The sequence below is a fragment of the Lissotriton vulgaris genome, chromosome 3_1 (assembly GCF_964263255.1).
Source record: "Lissotriton vulgaris chromosome 3_1, aLisVul1.2, whole genome shotgun sequence".
NCBI classification, from domain to species: Eukaryota; Metazoa; Chordata; class Amphibia; order Caudata; family Salamandridae; genus Lissotriton; species Lissotriton vulgaris.
In genome coordinates this window covers 1,255,719,770-1,255,742,417 of record NC_141689.1, presented here as the reverse complement: position 1 = coordinate 1,255,742,417, position 22,648 = coordinate 1,255,719,770, and positions in this window count along the sequence as shown.

The following is a 22,648-nucleotide window of genomic DNA, read 5'->3' as shown; positions in this document are numbered from 1 at the left end:
ATGAGTTTGCTCATGGCCCTAGATGAGGGACAGGAAGAGGAGAGTGACCCTCTCCCCGACCTGCTCACTCAGAATCCTGACGATGGCTCGGTAGACGGTGTTGTCTTTTGTGGCAGCCTCTCCGAACATCAACAGAGCGACTGTAAACAGGTTCTTCAGTCGTTCCGACATCTGTTTTCTCTGACACCCAGTCAGACCGATTGGTGCACCCATGAGGTCGACACTGGTGACAGCTTGCCCGTAAAGAGTAAAATCTACAGGCAGCCTGATCACGTTAGAGACTGCATAAAAAGTGAAGTGCAGAAAATGTTGGAGTTGGGAGTCATTGAACCCTCGGATAGCCCTTGGGCTAGTCCCGTAGTTCTAGTGCCGAAACCTCACACCCAGGGTGGTAAGAGAGAGATGAGGTTCTGCGTAGACTACAGGGGTCTCAATGCAGTCACTAAGACTGACGCCCACCCAATACCAAGGGCAGACGAGCTTATTGATAGGCTGGCCTCGGCCAACTACTTAAGTACGTTTGACCTGACAGCTGGGTATTGGCAAATCAGGTTAGCTGAGGACGCCAAGCCTAAAACAGCATTTTCAACCCCTGGTGGGCATTATCAGTTCGTGGTGATGCCCTTTGGTCTGAAAAATGCACCTGCCACCTTCCAACGGTTGGTGAATCACGTCCTTACTGGGCTGGATGACTTCTGTGCGGCGTATCTTGACGATATTGCTGTCTTTAGCTCCACCTGGGAGGATCACCTGGTCCACCTGCGGAAGACATTGGAGGCGCTGCAAGCAGCAGGCCTCACTATCAAGGCCACCAAGTGCCAGATAGGGCAGACACAGGTTGTATACCTGGGCCACCTTGTAGGTGGAGGTCAGGTTCAGCCACTGGAGAGCAAGATACAGTCAATCAGGGACTGGGCTCCTCCAACAACCCAGACTCAGGTTCGAGCTTTCTTGGGCCTGACTGGTTACTATAGGAAGTTTGTCAGGAACTATGGTTCCATCGTGACACCATTAAATGAACTGACAAGTAAGAAGATGCCAAAAAAGGTTCAGTGGACAGCGAGCTGTCAAAAAGCATTCGATGACCTAAAGCAGGCCATGTGCACGGCGCCTATCCTCAAGAGTCCGGACTACTCCAAACCATTCATTGTCCAAACAGATGCTTCTGAGTTGGGTGTGGGAGCTGTTCTTTCTCAACTGAATTTTGATGGTCAAGACCAGCCCATTGCTTTTATAAGCAGAAGGCTGACCCCTAGAGAGAAGAATTGGTCAGCTATCGAGAGGGAGGCCTTTGCTGTGGTTTGGGCCCTGAAGAAGCTGAGGCCATACTTGTTTGGCACTCACTTCAAGATTCAGACCGACCATAAGCCCCTCTTGTGGCTAAATCAGATGAAGGGTGAAAACCCCAAACTGCTTAGGTGGTCCATTTCCCTACAGGGGATGGACTTCACAGTGGAACATAGACCTGGTACTGATCATGGCAATGCCGATGGGCTCTCCAGATATTTCCACTTAGAACAAGAAGACTTACCTGGTCAAGGTTAGCTAGTTGTTCCGACGTTTGGGGGGGGGTCATGTAGGAGAGTAGGGTCTGCAATCCTATGATCACCCAGATTTTTTGCTTTTGTTTCACTGGTTTACGACTTTCTCTGGCTGTGGGCCTGCCAATCAGACCCACAGCCTGGCTGTTCTCTTTCTAAATTACAACATGTACCCTAGGTGCATTTACCAATTGGTACTGGGCCACCTTATCAGACCCTGTAACTCAGGGCATAGGTGTACCCAGGGCCGCCAGGGGCTGCAGCATGTATTATGCCACCCCTGGCTGGCCTCCTAAATTTGACACAACTGGCTGCATGACAGCTGGGGCGAAGTCGTGTAATCACCCTTTGCTTTAGATATAGTAGCTCTATATCTAACCATACAATGGACACCCGAGTCCCTATCAGTCACTCCTATGGCAGGCCTTGACAATCCTGAAGGCAGAGTGCATGGGCTCGCGTGAACTGTGTTCTGGCCCGAGCCGAGCCGGTTGCAGCTTGCGGAGAAAAGATCCAATGGCTGTTCCATGATAACGCGTGCCACATCGGTAACTTCGGTGTCGCGTTATCAAGACATGTCGAGTAAGGTGTCATACGAATCGGGATGCTGCCCTCTCACCAACTCTGGCGACGAGGTTAGCATTCCGCCCTTCTAGAGGGACACGACATGTACGTAACTGTGAACCCCGGTTAAAGTTAACGAAAGCCTCAGCTCCACAAAATGGACGCTGCCACCACAGACACGAGTCTGACCTCCTGCTGCTGGGAGTCCTTCCAGCGAGGAGCACTTGGACAAAGGGTTTCCTGTCGAGGGCGGTGTTCGCACCGTCCCAGACAGGGTTTGTGTATTCTGGGTAGGTAGGGCTTTTGCGAGAAGGTGACTGCGGAGTGGCACCCCGGTGCTCACTACGCATCTGCCGGTTAGAACCAGTTCCAGGGGCGACAGCCCTGGCCTGGGGAAAGTCCGGCAGGGGAGAGGGGTGTAACTACCCCCCTTCCTGGTCCCACCCTTAGGGCAGGACCTAGTCATGTACCCACCCCTTTCTTTAGGATAAAGGCCGGAGCGGGGACCCTTCCAAATTAGATCATCTTTGAATCAAGAATACTTTCTACGAAAGGACTTCAAGACTCTTCTCAAGATTTCTCCCTTGTGGCTAAGGAGTAGTCACCCTGCATCAGCAGGCACCATCTAAGAACTCTGCGGTTTGCTGTAAGTCCTTCCTCAAGGAATCCGACGGCCCAGCTCGACGAGAACCGGCTTCCCTGGCACCTCTGACCTCTACCCACGTCATCAGCTCAGCTGTGATCTGTGGGTGCGACGAGACCTCGAGGGACCGGCCATCATCAGAACCTGCACGCTCTTAAAAACCAGCACGACCATCGAGGTAACTCTCTGGTGAGTGCTCTGGGGTCCGAGAAGCCCCGACCCTGAGCCGCTCCAGCACCGAAGTGCAGTCTCCCAGCATCTCCACGATCTGCGTGGGGCCCTTCTGCTCGCTGCTCAGCACGTTGTCTGGTCACTAGCCGCTGGCTTGTGTCCTTCTGTGACGACATCCGAGAATCATCACTGCCGGTCTGGTTGCTCCAGACTGGCCCTTGCTTCCATCTTTTCGAGAAGCACCCCGGACCCTCCTGGTCCACTCAAGACGCCGACAGCGACATCCGTCGTGGGACAGCTCGCACCTCCACCGTGGTCGCCGACAACGCCTCCTGGTCCGTGAGACTGCAGAGCCTAGCGTCGCCCACTCGCCTGGTCGAGGTGACGGCCAACCGGTGCCTTCCTGGTACCCTCTGACTACTGGCTAGTAGTACGAACTTGGTCCCCTCTGCTTTCAGGTTTCATCAATCTCCGATCCAGGCTTGGATCTCTACGAACTATTCAGCACTGGTCGCCGGCCAGCAACTCCTTTCCTTCCGGCTCCTGGCTCGTCAGCGAAGACCCCGACGCCTGTAAGACTTGTGCAGCCGCAGCCCTCGTGGCTAGGTAACTCGGCATTTCAGTGCCTGCATAGCCTCCTTACTCTAGGGTCCCGCGTCCCTCGCTTCCGACTTGCCTTAACCTTTCCGTGTCCTCGGACACTTGTTTTAACTGTGCACTTAAAGTATTTGCTAAAGAGATTTGGTTTGTGCTAAGTACCCTGTCCTCATAAAGAGTACAGGGCTGTTGTGATTCTTAATAAATATACTGTTTATTTTCATAACACTTGTGTGGTGTCCTTTCACTGGGTGTTCAAGGGGTACATGTGTGGTAAACAGCTGGCTTAACACGCCCTCTCGAGTCTTTAGCCTTAGACTGCTCGTATCCACGCTACTAGGATAGCTGGTCTATAGGTTGACTTACAACCAAACACCATAAGGGTCGTTGGAACGATACATAGCGGTCGCTAGAATAGCGAACGTTGCATATCGGGCCAACTTCTCACAATCACTATACTTAGCAAATGTACAATCAAAATCCTCTACCCATCTGGTTAGGTCCTCAGTAATTAGGATACAATCAATTGTTGGAAACAAACATTACTCAGGAATGTTGGTGCCACCTCCCCCAGTTTAAAGCCCAATTCATTAACCATGCTGAGATCTAGTTTAACCCATGAGTTATTTAAAACAAAATCATAGTCTTCATGCATGAAGTGAGTCAATAGCTCATCCTCTAAGTCCCTTAACCCACAAACTGCTTTACCAAAGATAGGACAATAATGGGCATTAACACCTCCTGCCCAAATAAGATGAATCAGATTAGGATGATCCATAAGTGTTATCTGGATAGCAATTTCCAGATCAGTAATCACCTGGAGACTCTTCCTATCCAAACAGTTATCATAAAAGTTAACGATTAACAAGTCCCAATTTTCACGGATATCACATAGAAGTAAATTGAAGAATGGTGAGCTGTTAACAAATTTAATCACCTATACAGGAAAGGTATTGACAATGCATTTGGCCAGGCCACCCTATTCGACCTGCGGGCAATAGACTGGCATGTTTATGATAAAGAGAAACCCCAATCAATGCAACTATCCTGTACTTCCCATGTTTCCTGTAGGAAAATAATATGGTAGGAGGCTATCCGGTCCCACCAGTTTGGGGGCATCATTTTTTTCGCAATCCTCAATATTCAATGAAATAATTTTGGTTTGATAGCTATACCCTTTAATCCTTATGGATTTATTCTTCATGGAGTGAAGTGAGGGAACAATCCCTACCTCACTTAATTGGTGGCTCTTATCCACAAAAGACATGGGCCATATGTATCATCAAACTATTTTGCATTTCCTAAATAGCGAATTTTAAGGAATCGCTATTTAGGAAATGCAAAATGGTATGTATGAACAAAATCGCATTTAATTTGCGATTCCTTAAGCTTCCTTATTTGCGAATTCGCATTTTGCGAATTCGCAATTAAGGAATAATTTCCAATGCATTCCTATGGGCCAGGAGGCCCATAGGAATGAATGCAAAATAATTCTCAAATTGCGAATTCGCAATTTGCTAATCGCAATTTGAGAATTATTGCAAGGGTGCAGGGGTGTCTCAAAGACACCCTGCTGCACCCCTGAAAAGAACATGTGTGTGCATATGGCGCACATACATGCCCTATGGGCATGTGTGTGCATCATATGCCACCTTTAAAAATGCCAATTTGTGCATTTCTGGAAGAATTCGCAAGTTACCATCAACTGAAAGTTGGTGGTAATTTGCGAATTCCTTAACAAAATTTGCAAGCTAAAATTGCTACATACATAGCATTTAAGGAATCGCAAATTTGCAATTCCCGAAATGCTATGGAAAAATAAGGAATCGCACAAGTTTGCAATTCCTTATTTTGGGAATGTTTCATACATTCCAAAACGTGCAAAACGGCCGTTTGCGAGTCGCAAAGGCCGAAATTCTGCAAATTTCGACCTTTGCGATTCAAAAACGGCTTGATACATATGGCCCATAGAGTCTATGGTAGTAGGGGAAGCTTGTTGCAGAAGACAGTTTTGGTGTTAAATAGGATGACAACATTTTGGATAAGACTAATGTTAATCCACTTTGAAATAAAAATGTTGGCTGTTTTCAAGGAAAGTTTAGAATTTCAAGGACAGATAATTCACACTAAAACCTTTACAGTTATTAATGGATGTGATATTGTGGGATCGTTTGGTCTTGGCTGGCTTAGTTTGGTGCTGTCGCTGGGTACTGATCCCATTTCGCTGAGGGATATTAATGTTGACTGCGTTGAAGTGCAGAATTGTGGAGTGCAAAGTGTGAATGACTTGCACAGACTTGAATGTAGCTCTAAGGTTGGCCAAGTGAAAGGTTGTCAACATAAAATAAAACAAAAAAAGGAGCCATTCCTGTACAACTTAAAGTGGGTACAGTACCTCTTACTGTTCGCAGTGGTCTGAAGGAACATTTGGACAAAGTATGCCTTGAGAGTATAATAGAACCTACTGATGGTACTGAGTACATTTCTGCTGTGGTGAAAAAAATTGGGTGGTGTTCGTCTTTTTGCTAATTTGAGGTCATTAAACGTAAATATGGCTTTGGATTGTCATCTGTTGCCCGGAATACAGGAAATGCTTGCAGCTATTTCTGGTGCTATATTTGTTTCTGTAATTCATCTCAAATCAATTTATCACCAAGCTGTTTTGACTGAAGAGTCACACGAGCTCACCATGTTTGTTACTCCTTGCTGAGCTTATGGGTATTTGAGATTTATACAAACAAAGAATGATTGTCTTAGACATAAAATCAAGCAGCATGGTATTGAACCCAAATCTGATTTATTAGATGTAATTGCCACAGCTTGTAAACCCGGTGACAAGGATTGCCTCAGTTCTTTATCAGATTTGGGGTGATACTGTACATGATTTTCCCAGGGTTATATGACTTTTGCTTAACCTTTGTGTAGATTATTGTGTAAAGGAGTACGTTTTGAATGGGAGGGTGAACAGAATGAGGCGTTTGAAAAAATTAAGTCACTTATTATTCAAGTACCTGCTTTAAAACCTTTTGGCAGTCATATTGAGTGTTTTGTCACAGTTAATGCAAGTTCTTTGTGGTTGGGTGCTGTATTTAGCTAATTTTTCAAAGGTAAAGAAAGTTCTGTCTCATTTATTTCAAGGGGTTTACAAGGAGCAGAATTGCACTACAGCATTATAGAGAGGGGAGCCTAAGCCTATGTATGGGATGTAGAAAAACTCAAAACAAAATTTATGGGGAAAGAAATATGTTTAAAGAACAGCTCATAAACCATTAATTTACATGATTGATGGCTGTTGATCTGGCAGAGCTTTTTCCAGATTAGGGTGATTCATTTCTAGGTTACAGGAAACTAATTTTGATATTAGACACATTTCTGGTGCAAACATTTTGTTTAGATTGCCACAAGTTTCAAGTGATAAAGAGCAATTTTGGGATCAAAAAGAGTGTTGTTTCCTGTTTGAGCCTATTCAAGACTGGTCGGGACTAGGGCCAGAAATGCTGCCCTTTTTCTTAATTTGCAATACCCAGCCCACACCATCCACATCCACAAACAGAGCAACACACTCACACCAAATGTACACCACGCACAACACTATGCCCATATTAATATACCAGCCTGCACTACAAACCCAACCAAACCACATCTACACACCCTACTATCCCAACTACCACACATATCCACCATCACCTACAAACAGTACACAACTCTATCATATACCACTAAACAATACACTCATCACTAACACAACACCAATCAACACCATACATAACTACATCCCATTCAGACACACTCTCCCTGATGTAATTACACCTAACAGACCTTCCATTGGTTGTCCAACAAACACCCTCCTTTCCCTTCTACCATAATAACACTAACAAACAACACAAACACTGCACACCACCACACTTTGTAACTCTTGCGACACATATACTTTCAATGTAATTATGGATCTACATATTTATCACTTTCTTTAAATGTAGCATTTCCAATGCACTACCCTATTTCTCAGCCTATACTTCGCTCAATATATCTTCTAGCCCAACCTTCTGACTCATCTCAAACTTCTTCTACTACTCCTTCCAATGCACTACCCTTTCTCTCATCCTATACATCTATCAATATATCCTCTACACCCACTCTCTCATTTATCCCAAACCCCATACCACTACTATGATCGCCAAAATAACCCTTTCCAGACTCTCTCCTACTCTACCCCTCCTTGTATCATCTGACACCTTTTACGATACTAATTCCCTAAAACAAACCTTTCTAAACTCTTTCCTCTGAGTCCTCCCCTCCAAAACTCCTTTTTACTCATCCAAAAGCCTCCTCCTATTGCTAAGACCTAAAAATAAAATAAAAAAATAAAACATTTTCACTCTTTATCCCTCCGCTATCCTTTTCAATCGAAATTAACAGACTAACATGTTCACTTCTCAAATTCCATATTAAACTATCTTAATATACTACCCAAATAACTGAATAACATATCCACTACTCAAATTACTTCATTTTTTTTTTTTACTATACTCATTTTCAACAGTAATCCTTTATGGGTTCTGGAGTGGCGTGCTACTCACCAGGAAAGCGATTCAACACCCATCAGGTGTAACAAGTGCTATATGAATGCATTTTTTTTTTCGTCTTTTATCCCTCCGCTATCCTTCTCACTCCAAGTAACTGACTAATATCCACCAATGAAATTACTTCATATTTCACCATATTAATTCACCACTAATCCTTTGTAGGCTTCCTGAATAGCGTGCGTCAACAAGCGCTTTATAAATACAAACCTCTGTCCTCCTCTATCTTTCTGCTATCATTCCAAATCCAAATAACTGACTAACCTATCCACCACTTAAAATGTATGTGCATGTTTCACTATCCTAATTCAACACTAATCCTCTATGGGTCCCGGAGTAGCATGCTACTCGCCGAAAAAGCGATTCGACGCCTCGTAAGAGGTAGTAAGCGCTATATAAATGCAATTACAATACAATACAGTAGTTGCTGCCTTGGATGCTGTTGTCAGGAGTGAGGGTGCTATTTCGGAAAGGAAATGGGCGGATTTGAATACCTCTGACAATCAATTCTTACTTGTAAAGAAATATTTAGTGAAAGGATTGCCATCTAAAAGACATTTAGAAACAGGATTACAGAGCTTTGAACAGATTTCAAATAAGTTGAGTGTTGAAGGAGAAATGTTGATGAGACATGTCCTATGTGTTCCTCCGATTAAATTTGGGAACAGATTGATTAAAATTGCACATCAAGGATCACCTGGTGTGTCGGTCAAAAAAATCTATTTATAAGCTTTATTGATGGCCAGGTAAGGATGCTGGTGTTGAAAGTTTCATCAATACTTGTTCTGTTCGCCTAAATTCAGGTCAATATTGAGTTACTTCAAATGAACCTTTGAGGTTTCTGAAAATACCTGATGCTCCTTGGTCCAAGGTGTCTATAGATTTTGCAGATCCGTATAATGTTTTAGGTATGAAGAAGATATTCTTGATTGTTTTGTGGATAACTTTTCAAAAATTGACTTATTATGCCTCTGTCATCAATCCGACTACTGATAAGGTGATTTGTTTTTTTAATAGTATTTTTGATCTAGAAGGGTTCCCTAAAGTTCTCATTTCAGATAATAGAGTGCTGTTTGTGTCTGATATAATGATGGAGTTTCTAAAATGTCAAGCTATCAAGCAAGAAAAGGTTGTCCATTTGCCAATGGTCAAGTTGAAAGGACAAACACATTTTTGAAAGAGGGCATTCAAACTGTTTCGGCAGAACAATATGAATGTTTTGAATTTCTCAAAGAAACAATTTGGAGTTATCACAATACTCTTCATTCTTCTACTCAACTTTCGATATATTGTTTGATGAGGGGTAGAAAAGCACATACTCCTAAAGTATTGAAAACTTCCACTGTGTGTGTTGATTTTACAGGTCATATTTATTGAGTTAAGAGGAATTTGCAAGTTAAACATGTAAGCAATAAAGCTTACCATGATGTGGTGTATAGGACCAAATCCAGAGTTATCAAAAATAAATGATTCGGTTTTGGTGCCCAAACCTGCTGGTGTGTCAAAAAGTGAGTCTCAATTCATGAGTGCAGTACAAGTTGTAAGTATCCAATTCTGCTGTATTGTTGAAAAATAAAGATTGGTGGAACAACTCAATCACTCAATCAGTATTTATAAAGCGTGGCTACTCATGCTTGAAATTATCCAAGTGCTTAGGTCTCACTAGGGTCAGTCGGAAAGCCAGGTCTTGAGCCTCTTTCTGAGCTCAGTGAGGGATGATGTTGTACGAAGGTTGTTCCAGGCTTTGACAGAGAGGTAGGAGAAGGAGCAGCCTCCACTGTGGCTTTGGAGAATGTGGGGGGAGTGTGCAAGGGTAAGGGAAGCGGTGCGCAGGTGTCTTAAAAGTTGGTGGAAGTTCAGGCGGTAGTTGATGTATTCTTGTCCTTGGGCGTGGAGGGCTTTGTAGGCAATATCTTAAATTGACCTCTTTTCCGGACAGGGAACCAGTGGAGATTTCTGAGGTACAGGGTGATGTGGGTCCCCTTGGGGACGTGTAGAGTCTCTTCAGGAGTTGGGAGGTGATTCCAGCATAGAGCGCGTTTCTGTAGTCTAGCTGGTTGGTGACAAGGGTTTCGGTGACAGTTTTCCTGGTGCTGACGGGGATACATCTGAAGATATTTCAGAGCATGCAGAGGGCATAGAAGCAGGCAGATGAAACAGCGTTGATCTGGCGTTTCATGGTGAGTTTTCTCTCCAGGATGATGCTGAAGCTGTGAACATGGTCTTTTGGTGAGGGTGTGGGTCCGAGTTTGGCATGCCACCAGGTGTTGTCCCACAAGAAGGTGTTGTTCCTGAAAATCAGCTCTTCCATTTTGCCCATGTTGAGCTTCAGGCAATTGGTCTCAATGCAGATAGCGGCACTCGTCATGGCATTGTGGAAGTTTGGTTCTGGTGGTGGAGTTGTCTCCCGTGAGTGAGAGGATGAGCTGAGTGTTGTCTGCGTAGGATATAATGTTGAGGCCATGGGTTCTGATGAAGTCGACCATGTGTGTCATATAGGTTTTGAACAGGGTCGGGCTAAGGGATGAACCTGGTGGAGACACCGCAGGACCCCACAGAAGGACACTGCAGATGCTGTTTTTATGTTCTGAGGTGAAGAGTGGTAACAAAGGTTCTGTAGTTCTTTGCAAACCTGGACTGAGGGTATTTTACATAAACGTGAAGAGAGTGATTCTGTGGGTTATCAGACAGATGAGAACATGTGGGGTGAGGTTGCTGCGACGTATTCCTCAAGTTCTATGGCGGATTTGATTTTTCAAAGCCCTATGGTTATTCCTTCATGCACAGAAGCTAGCATCTCAGGGGCTGCGATTGGAAACTCAAATTCAAATTCCAGTGTTCAGATAAAGGTTGAAGGGCTTTTTGGCAATTGGGTTACTAGTGGCAGTGATAGCAGTAATGTGTCAAAAAATGATATCAGCAAAGGAGGGTTATAGTGCCTAACAACATTGATGATATTGTTTTATACTAATTGTTTTTTTGGATATGTGTTCAAAAGATAGGTTTGCTTTATATGCTTAATGTCTGTGAAGTGCGATGATTTTGTTTATACTTCTTATTTTTTTTAAGAGGGGCACGCTGTCCCTTATATAGTATAGTAGTATATATATATATATATATATATATATATATATATACTTATACTTATATATTGGTTAGTTTATGTTGCTTTGACTTTCTCTTAGATAAGAATGTTCTGGCCTGGGGGAACGGAGTGTTGTGTATGAGGCGTTGGGAGTTGCTTGCTTTCCTGTTCTTTGAGGGCTTTTACTGCAAATGAAATAAACTTGAAAGTAAGAAACTTGCAGAGGTGTCTATTTGTCTTTTAACCTCCACTTGATACTGCCCTTCAACCCAAAAACACATGTTACATTTTAATGATGATTGTGTTATCTTGCAAACTCATAAATGGTTGAACAATGCAGCAAATGGAAATACAAATGTGGCTTTTTTGGCCCCCAGATTGTAATGATTGGGCTGGTTCAACGGGCTACAAAGATTGTTCTGCTGGGGCTGAAAAAACAAGATGTTGTTTGAGGAGCCAAAACTCAAGATTCTGACCTTCAAACAACACGACAGTGCCACAAAACCTCCAAGCCACCCTAGGACATAGTCAGCCAACCTAAGGTCAATAAGCTCCAATTCGACCACATAATTCCCACCATGCCCTTCTTTCTTCCACCTCCAGCCTTTCCACCAGTCCCAGCCAGCCCCTCTGTCCTTAAAAAAGTACCCCTGTTTTTGTACTGCACAATGTTAATTCTTGCCAGGTTCGGTTCACAACTTAACTTCACATGCATACATTGTCTGATCAGTTATGTGACTCAATTAAAACGGCAATATCGTGTTTGATCCCACAACTTTTTTTTTTTCAAATTTGATTAGACGGTTTACACATTCGTCAGAATCTCGTCTAAGATGGAAGAGACGAGAGAGAATGCATTTATATTTTCCTCACATATTGGCACGGGATCTACAAGCTGTCGATGCCGGGCACCTTCACCCATATTTAATTCAGACAGAGAGGCCGAAGAGTTGCCTGGGACTGCTGATGAAAACTTGCCAACTTCAGAGGGGCGGGGGGAAAGTTCCTGGGGAGTCTCCACGGTATTCGATAGTTTAGCTTCAAGCTCCGAGCTGGAGAACGCCATCTGCAGAGATATTCCACGGAGGAGTTTACTGAAGCTTCGCCAATGCTGATGCGTGGGCGTTTCCGGTTAAAGGCCGTTCTTTTAATCTGGAACAAAAATGGGTACACGCGTTTAGTTTTGCAGAATCTGATTCATCACTTATTAAAGTTGCAATGGTGGCAAAACTACAATGAAGCCTTTTTGCCATTTCCTATTTGTGCTGGCGCAAGTACCTGCTATTATCGTTATGTATTATAGGCTAACCCTGTCTTGATTAAAGCTCCCTCTCTCTCAAACTTCTAAGCAAGTGGGGGGGATGCCAGATGCCTCAGACAAGCTTAAATGCCCCCAAGCACGCATTGCATTTACAGCACAAAACTGGCAGGTTATTTTTGATGCCATAAATACCTTTGTACAGATTGTAGTGTGTGCATAGCCTATATAATAACCTACTGCGTCACATAGCAGTCTCACTTGAATTTCTTAGATCTGCATTTTTTTGTTGAGCACCAGCTATTCAGGGGAGGGCTGAGTTGCTTTACTAGTCATCCTGTTTTACAGTGCTGAGTGGCCACCGCTGCTCACTTCACTGTCACACCGGTCCCCTTGCTCGCCGTCTGCACTTGTGAACTCATAAAGTAGATGTGGCATCTCAGCCAGGGTGTGGTGTATGTGATGTGTATGTTTATGTAATGAGTGGTTAGAGATTGGCGCATTTAGTGTAGGGAGTATGGTTCTCTTGAGTCAGGGGGAAATGATAGCTGAACGCAGATTGGAGAGGCGGACTGAAGTGGGGGATAGGCGAGACTGTGCCTATTTGTGCCTGTTGTCCCTGTCACTCTGTGTTTTTGCAATTTTAGAAATATACTTAAGTACCACAGACTCGCATGAATAACTTTTCCCTCAAACTCTAAGGTTGATCCGACCCCCAACACGACATTTTTATAAGGCAAACATTTTATTCTACAAACTCACTTGTACCACAAAAAAGCTAAGTAAAATGATCAGCCATATCCAAAGCTCTTCTCTAAATTAGTGATGGTTGTTGAACAGGAGAAACAAGAGAGACAGGAAGCACAACAGTGGCCAGTTTACATGGTTCCCATGAGCTCTGGAAATCTATTTATGTAGCATTCTCTACGAAAATCAGGTTTAATATGCGATTCCTCATCAGCAAATTACAACTCCCACCTCCTCCGCATACTTCCTTGTATTCAGTGTTCTAGGCCTTGTGTCTTGAACCTGCTACTCTTGGTGCCTCTATAAGAGGGCCTACCTTAATGAACTTCACCTTACCACTTCAATACATTGCTGCAGACTTTTAGCTTTACACTCCTGACAACTCGTCCCCGTCAGTCTCAACGCTCTTACCCTCTCCACAACCTGAAAAGCCACACCTGGAAAACCGATGGTTATCTTAGCAGTGAGGGATATGAGGAAAATAATATCTTCAGTACTGGTATGGCAGGGCCACCACCGGTGGAATAGTTGCTGAAATCTGCTGCAGCAACATTCCATTTCCTGTTTGTGATGTCATCAAGAATGACAGGCTACATTGTTACATATGTTTACTACCATTGGAAACATTGGAGAGAATATGAGTGTATATATGTATATATCATGAAAGCTATGTAATTCATTTGTGAAACTGTACAAGCTGAATACACTGTTATGACGAGATTGTCGGGAACTATGTTATCGTTCTCATTTAACATTCCTGTCTACCTGCGAAATGTCTATTGGAATTTAATTAAACCTAAGACCACCCATTATTCACTGCACAGCAAATTAGTGAATAGCCTTAATCATGAATTAATGTCACTCGCTATATGCCTGGCTGAAACAAGGTGTATATAGTGTAAATATAAATACAAAGTTCAGTATGCTTGCTTTGTGTACGTGTGTTTAAAACATCCAAAATAACATAATATGTGTGGGCATAATTGCCTATATAATTGTTAGAAGATCATTTTATTCTTTATTTTTAATTTTTATATTTATTGAGAACATTGGACACATTTTATGCGTGAATGCCATCATGGAAGTACATATGTTTTAATCTCATTTTTTATAAACATGTATAAAAGTCTTTGCTGGAATTATGGGCGTTAGGTGTTTTTGTATCGAGCCTAATATCACACCCCCCAGGATATAGCGGCATGGAATAGCAAATTTAGCGGCACAAAAATGGAAATTTAGCGGCACAAATATGGAGATTTAGCGGCAATTTTGCGGCATTTTATGTGGCCATTTTTCCTACAACAAACACAGATATCTTAGTTTTTTTAGTTATTTAACAACGTGAAGCTATGTATATTTGGTTTCTTTACAATGTAGACACTTTGGGGCAGATTTACAAGCCCCTTGCGCTGCTTTTTTGCGCTTGGTGCCACTGTACCTGCTGCACTAATGATGGCTATACCTATCGCCCCTTTTATTAGTAAGCACGTTAAATAGTACAGTGTATTTTGAACACAACCTGATATCCCACCGGATGCCCGTTCCATCCATCTACCCACCCACTCTTCATCCATCCATCCTTCCCCTCATCAGCCATCCATCCTTTCACCCACCCCCTCATCATCCATCCATTCCCTCATCATCCATCCATCCATCCACCTTTCCCCTCATCATCCATCCTTTCACCCACCCCCTCATCAAACATCCATACATCCATCCCCTCATCATCCATCCATCCATCCTTCCCCTCATCATCCATCCATCCTTTCAACCACCCATCCATCCATCCATCCTTCCCCTCTATCTATCCCCTCATCCATCCTTCCTTCCTCTCATCCATCCTTCCCTTCATCCATCCATCCTTCCCCTCATCCATCCTTCCTTTCATCCATCATCCATCCTTCCCCTCATCCATCTTTCCCCTCATCCATCATCCAGCTACCCTTCCACCCATACATCCAGCTATTTAAATTTTCTCTCCATCCTTCCCCTCTCATCAATCCATCCATCCTCTCTCATTATCCATTTATTCAATCTTTCATTCATCCATTCAACCCATATCCTGGAGTACAGAAAGGTGCCATTGCTTGTTTGCCTTCTATGACCTGTAGTCCTTTTTTTAAATCGGAAAATTGATACTCTGCTAATTCTTTAATCTATAGAATAAAACCATGATTTCATAGTATGCTCATAGAGAGCCCAGCGTTTTTGCACTAAACTTCAGCTTTAAGGAGAAGCTTGCTACGATCCAATGCTAAAAATCGTACATGGATGGAGCACTTAGTGCAACATCTTTAAAGCAAGGTCAGACATTTTGCTAATACAATTCACATTAGAGTAGAAGTGCAAGCACATAGACAGTTCCGGGTGTGCATGCTGCAGATAATCTCTCAGCAATGCAAGATTCGAGTTAAAAAAAATATATTAACAGATTTAAGGTAGCGTGTCTTTTGTTTTCAATTTAAATTGTTCTCCGTTTCTTTCCCAAATTGACTTGCTGACTGTGTTTAAAATTGCATGGTCAGTAAATGAGCCTTCTCACAGGCCTAAGACTCGAAGTTCCTATTCCTGTCACTGCAAACCCTTTCACATTACACTCGAAGGAGAACTGCTCTGTCCGATTCCTGCGCCATCCTCTGTGACAACAACCCATCCCCCCCTCCCCTCCTGTTGATGTGCAAGGTGAGGACTCCCATTGTCATTCTTGTGGGCCAGGAAGAGGTGCGAACGAGCGCAGTCCCGGGCAGCTCTGAATGACAAAGAGCCTAGACCTTCACACTGCCAGCTGCAGCCGAGCTGCTTTAACCCTCTGACCCCAGTGTCTGTAGATTATCTACAGGTGTGGGGCAACCGGTGCATGTCTTAGGATAAAGCAGACCCCCCAGGATATAGCGAAAAATGCCGCGATTTCTACAAAAATGCCGATTTCGCGGGCATTTTTGTAAAAATCACGGCATTTTTAAAAAAGTGCCGATTTCGCTGCAAATCGCGAAATCGCGAAATCGCGATATCCTGGAGGGTCTGTAATATGTACTTTGTCTCTAATTGTCTTAATTTAGCCTCACGATTTCCCCCTCTTCTAGAGCTGGGAGTTGTGTCAATCAGGAAGTATTTCAGATCATCTAATTTATTGTTATGCTTTTCCTTGAAATGCCGGGCGACAGGATATGTTGTATCTGAGTTGGTGATTGCCCTCATGCATTGCAATATATGCTTGTGGGCTTGCAACTTGGTGCTGCCCACATATTGCAACCCACAAGGGCACTCCAGCACGTATATTACGAGCTCAGTACGACATGTCAGAAATGCATTGATTTCTATCGGCTCCGTTTGAAATGGGACAGTGTAGTTGGTTTTGTTGACCCTGATGGAGCAAGGATTCGCACGTAAAGCGACTTGCTCTCATTCATGAACCTCGCCTAACTCGTAATAATATTAATTCAACCTGTTTGTCATTTATCTCGCCTTTTCCCCAACACGCGGGTGTCCCTAGGAGGCTTGCCTATGTGTCTTTTCATCCTAACCAGGCTTGCATATTACCGAATGTCCGCTTCGCAGAAATCCAGTCTGCGCATGCGTCGGTCATACCCACGTGATGTGACGCACTCGCAATTTGGAGGGATGTTTTCGCTCATGCGCATTACTGCTAAAAATGGCCGCTTGTCTCTAACCATGCTCTCTGCTAGCTCATGCTGCTTCTGCATATCTGTCTTTCCCGCAGTAACCCTTAATGCTATAGATATTATAAAATAAGGGGTGCAGTAAAGCTTTTCATGGTACACAGTGTATTCATTTTTTCGTGTGATTCTAATTTGTTTTTGCTTACTTTTCATGTACCGCGTATCTGGGGGCCTGGGAGTTGGGGAGCCGCGCCATTTTAGAAGCCCGTGTGGACTTGGTCACATGACATGAGGACCGGGCCTTGCATCCGTGGAACTCAGCCAGCTGGCTACCGAAGCTGAGACGCTCCTGGGAAGCTACCTTCGCCCCTGGAGAAGATGCTGTATTACATCTAAAGTTGATACAATGTTTCTTTCCAATGTGTATTCCATTGCCCTCTTCCACATGTATGCCTGGGAACGGAACTCTAAGGGGTGGGTAATGTCATTTGAATATGTAATATAGGAACACAGAATTATAGGTGGTGACAATGACCTAACCACCTCTCCTGACCAATCATAAGTCGGGACCTTGTCACTTGCAACATTTGTGGGTGGTCTGGGGGTCCCATAAAAGTATAACTAGTCTAGTTTAGTTTAGAGAAATTGCCCGACTTGTCTGAGTAGCAGACCTGTCACTGACCCTACGAACTCTATAGATGATTGATACAGAGCGCTGCGGAGCACTCTGTTCGTACTTTCCACGAACTCCAATGGGTGGAAATTAGTCCTAAGTGCTGGCGGAGCACTTTGCTGGGAGATTCAAAAACCCAATCGGGGTTACTGGCGGATTCCGTGCAGAGAGGGGGTAACGCAGGCGTTGCATCCGAAGCTGCAGGTGTTGGTCGTGCCCTTTGATGAGCCCAGTCCTGATCCAAATCCTGAGGGGTATCATGTCCTGACTGTCCATGAGTTGTACCTGCTCGCCTACTGGCATTCTGAATCCTTGAGGGTCCCTGTCCTCGCTTTTCCCAAGCTGACCCGTGGCCAGGGTTGGTTCTCATTCCCGTCCTAGGTAACTATTCAGTGTGGGTGTCTGTCTAACTTTACTCTTACCTTTCCTCTTCTTAATAAAACACTCTTGCCTGTGGTATTTCCCTATCACCTTTTTGAAAGTGACTTTTATGCAAATGTTTATTAGTAATGTTCCACTTCTTTCCCTACCTATAGGATATTATTAAAACTTACTGCTTATTTAGCTTGTTCCATTATCCCTTCCCTTTAGTATGGTTGCTGTGAACTTAGTAAGAATAGCATAAAGTTTAGGTATTTGTTTAAGAATATTAGTGCACATAATAGGTCCTTCTCACGTCCCCTGCCTTAGTTTAAATTCATACTTAATAGCTTATTCCCTAATGCTCTTACCCTGTAGTGTTCCTTAGTACTCTATGGTGCTTGCCTTAATCCATAGTTACATTTTGGCTTTGATCCTGATTATTGATGTTCTGATTTGTATCTGCCTTATACTCATGGCATATTCATTCTAAATTTCTCTATATAAAACTTTGAAAACCCATCAGGTGTCTGTGGTCATTATACATCACAAAGTGTTCTTAAATGTACTGAATGTGTAAGGTATTCTACTCCCTTTTAGGAATCTTGTTACCTGTCCACTGCTAGCTCCTGATCCATCAGGAGGAATGTGCCTGTGGTAAGTCAGGTACATGTATAGTAAGTGGTGAAAGAGTCACCCCCTGAATTACTCATAGTAGCGTGGAAAGATTCACCCGGTTCATGCAAACACAGTCGTCATATGCATGCCAGGGCCCAGTGCGTGGAAATTGGTAAACTAGTGACCCGGGTGACCTGCGCGCTCTATCAAACCCATGTCTACATGCTTTGCAATTGTTGCATTTATAAAAGCCACCCCGTTTAGTTAGCCAGTTTGCATTTGGTCTAACTTCCGTACTAATTCTAAACAATGCATCTCCCATGGATCTTCCTTTGAAATGGGACAGTGTAGTTGGTTTTGTATATTATTTTTTTCACTGGGAAAAAAAGTTTACCGGGGCGTTACAGTAGGCCCCAGTTTAACTCGCACAAAATCAGTGAAATTCAGCAGTTATGGTTAGCTGACCTAACTATAACTTGCACCCCCCACAATGCACTGCTTTAGACCTCACATTTTACATCCCTCATGACATGGTCAGTGACATCACTGATGACATATTAACAAACAATTTCCCTTTCGTGTTATGCCTAAACATCCATACAACCTCTGTGTATCAACTATTAGTCCCATAGGACTACACTGAATAATTTACAATACTTTACTCTGTTTCCAATTATACCTGTTGCCTTAGTTTATTTAGAATTATTTGTTAATTTAGACTGTTCAAAAGGTTTACAATATACAAACCAATAAATATTCAGTAAAAAGATTGAAAACAGCGGATAGAATGTGACTATATTCTTCATATATACCAAAAGTTATCTAAACATTGTTCCAGATTTGCAAAATCTAATGAACAAATCATTCGTTGTTTATAGTCACACTTTTTACATCCCACATTTAAAAACATGCAAACAATATTTTTAAAAAAATGAAATTAATATAAAAAATTAATAGCAATTCCTTTTTTCTAAAAAATTCTGTTGATGCAGCATTTCTGCAGGTATTGAAATCAATCCCCCACCTTCATCAGGACAATATCATGTGTAAAAACCTTCATATGATAAAACAATTGTAACTTGATAAATACAACCATTCGGTCTTCTAGAGCATCATAAAGTGGTATGCATGTGCCTTTGATGGAACAAGGATTTAAGGAAAAGAAACTTGCTTGGATCAACCTCTAGTTAACAAGATACTAACAAATAGAAATGGTTGATAAAAGAAAACTAACATGCACACAACATCCATATATGGGGAAAAGGCTTTAAGCTTGCTTAAATATTAAAGAATAGTTTCCTCCGTAATTGAAATCCCGATTGAAACCCAAAATCGTCTTGCACATGTGCAAACCAGTACTGAGCAAATAACCATGTGATTAACCCATGTGAGGAGGAAATTCTAATGCATGCCCAAGGAGTCACTAACTGTATGTCTCGAAGCACCGCATGCCTGGCATATGCTTGCCTGGATTTAGAAGGAGCTGTCGCTGCTAAGGTTTTTGCTTAATGAAGAAGAAAATAACGTTGGATAGAGTAGAAGTGGTGAACAGTGATAATAACATATTTGGGAAAATAACATCTGTTTATGGTTCCTTTATTAATATTGTGCATTTGGGCATGATGTGCTAAGCCAAGGGAAAAGATGGCAGTTAAAACGTATAGCAAGTTGAGTCTGCGCACTGACAGGCACGGCCGGTAGTAGGTGTAACTGCAGGGCGGTGACGTAGGGAGGGGAGGGGCAGGGTGGGAGTTGTAATGTATGGATTACGGACTATAACAGGTAAGTAAACCTATAAATAAATAAAACGAATTTCGTTGTGTGCACTGCATCACATTTGGTGATGCAGTGCACACAACGAAATTCGTTTTATTTATTTATAGGTTTACTTACCTGTTATAGTCCGTAATCCATACATTACAACCCCCACCCTGCCCCTCTCCCTCCCTACGTCACCGCCCTGCAGTTACACCTACTACCGGCCGTGCCTGCTGAACAGCCTTTGTGTTGTCGTGTTTATATCTGGGACCCAAATTCTATATTCCCGATGTATGCCCTTGTGAGGTTATAATCAATAATATCCTGATAAAGGCATAAGAATCAGATCCATAATCAGTAATAGCCCATGCAGTCCAAAGCACAGCACGGCTACTCCCATCGACTCCTAGAAAGCACAATGCGTTCTTTAAACAAAGCAAGCCTCCAGCAGCCCGGGAAAATCCCCCCTGCTTTTGTTTTGATTTGAACAAGAACTCCTGAAGTCCAGAAAGAACTGTTAGTTCTTAGTGACATCTTATGTCTAACCTTACGTCAAACCCGGCACCTTCCATGTATAAAATACCAACAGTTGCCTTAAGTAAACACACAGTGGTTTGGAGCAGAGCGGCCATCTACTTGCCCGAGAGCCCAGCTGATGTGAGAGCCCATGGAAGCCGCCCCTCCTGTTTGATGCACTGAGAGAGACAATGTCTTTTTCTCCAGCCGAGAAAATCCAGCTCCGGTGTTTCCAGCCTACCCTTTCGGGTTGCTGGGAGATCGATTCCTGAGGAAAGAAATACCAGACCTCCCACATTCTATTACCAAGGTACGGAGCTGACTAAACCCTTAAGAGAATTCTTGATGCAGATTCTTGGCAAAACAATCTTAAACAACTTAACTTAAACTGCTACTTACTAATCCCTTCCCAAGTATTAGGCTTAGGTCAGGTACTCCAGGGTAGGCTTAGTTAGAAGCACCAGTTGAGTATGTTAGTGAATGTATTTATGTATGTATATATTTTATAAATTTTAAAGTATATGGCTAAGAAACCATATCAATGCTTTTACAGTATTATTTCCTAATACTACTTTTACTGTACGCACATTACTTTACTTTAAGTATTGCAATGGTGGCAATTCATTTCTCTTGCATGAGGAAGAAGACGGCTCAATAAATAACACCTTTTATTGAAAACGCCCGTCTCTCTATTTCTCTGCATTCTGGTGAAACTAAGTATGCACTGCTGACTGAGTGAAATAGCTGTCTATTGTTTTCACACGACTCTAGAGATACACTCTTATTCTGAGGGAGCAAAGTTGTCATGTTTATGCGGTTGTCGGAAACTGAATCCCTTCTTGTCTGAGCCAGGGAAGTTTATCCCTCCCTATTCATTCAAGAAAGTTTCCAGTGACCTCTGAGCTAGCTGGTGCAAACCTAAATTAAGTTTAACATAGTCAGTAGAGACCTAGATGACCTCAGTCCTACGTCTACACTGCTGTTTATGTATTCCAATGCGCAGAGCCTATTGGGAAAATAGGAACTACACTACATGGCGCCCAACGTTTGGTAAGGCGATAATCTAACGCAAGACACTAGAGTAACTCAGTCGTGCTTTTTCACACAGAACTCCTTTTTCCCGTAAAAACTCCAAAAGACGTCTGGAGTGGGTGAAAGGTTAATATCCGCCGGAACTTAGTAGGATGAGGATTCTATGTATTCGTTTTTGGTTTGATCAACGTTGAAGGATACAGTGTTCCAAAATATTGTACACCTAATCTTTGTTTCCTTGAAACTCGATCTGCAACAGAAAACTTTCAGTCAGTAAAATGGCAGAAAGTGAAGAAGAGAGAGAAAGAGAAGCCTTAGCAACTCAACTCTTAGAGGAAGACACAAGTCTCCAAGAAAATGACCCGAGTGTTATAATCATTCCGGTCAATATAAGAAGAACTATAACTCTTAAACTTATAGAAAACCGACTGACACCACGAGGTGGTACAGTCATATTCGTGGTAGGGGCACATGAATATCGACAGACAGAGGTATTCTATTCTTGGATACATTTTCCAGCAGCACACGCTGTGACAAAAGACTTCCACTATTACAAAATAGAGAAACCTCCGGATGAATACACTCCTTTCGAGGAGGTTGAAATCCCACTAAATCACCAAGAGCACCTGCTCTGGTTTAATGGCGCCCTAAAACATAATAATCACATCACCAGGCTCGGTCCACTAGGTAGACCAGGAGCAACGGGGCCGGTCCTATGCAACTATGCAACACACCCAGACTACGAAATAATGTCAAGCGAAGAACTCCTAGTTAAACTAAAATAATTAACAAAGGCATATAGAGAATTAGTCCAATTGGTAAGGGATGATATAAAGAACCTCCAGAAATTGAAGTAAACAGATATAGCAGAACAACCATTTG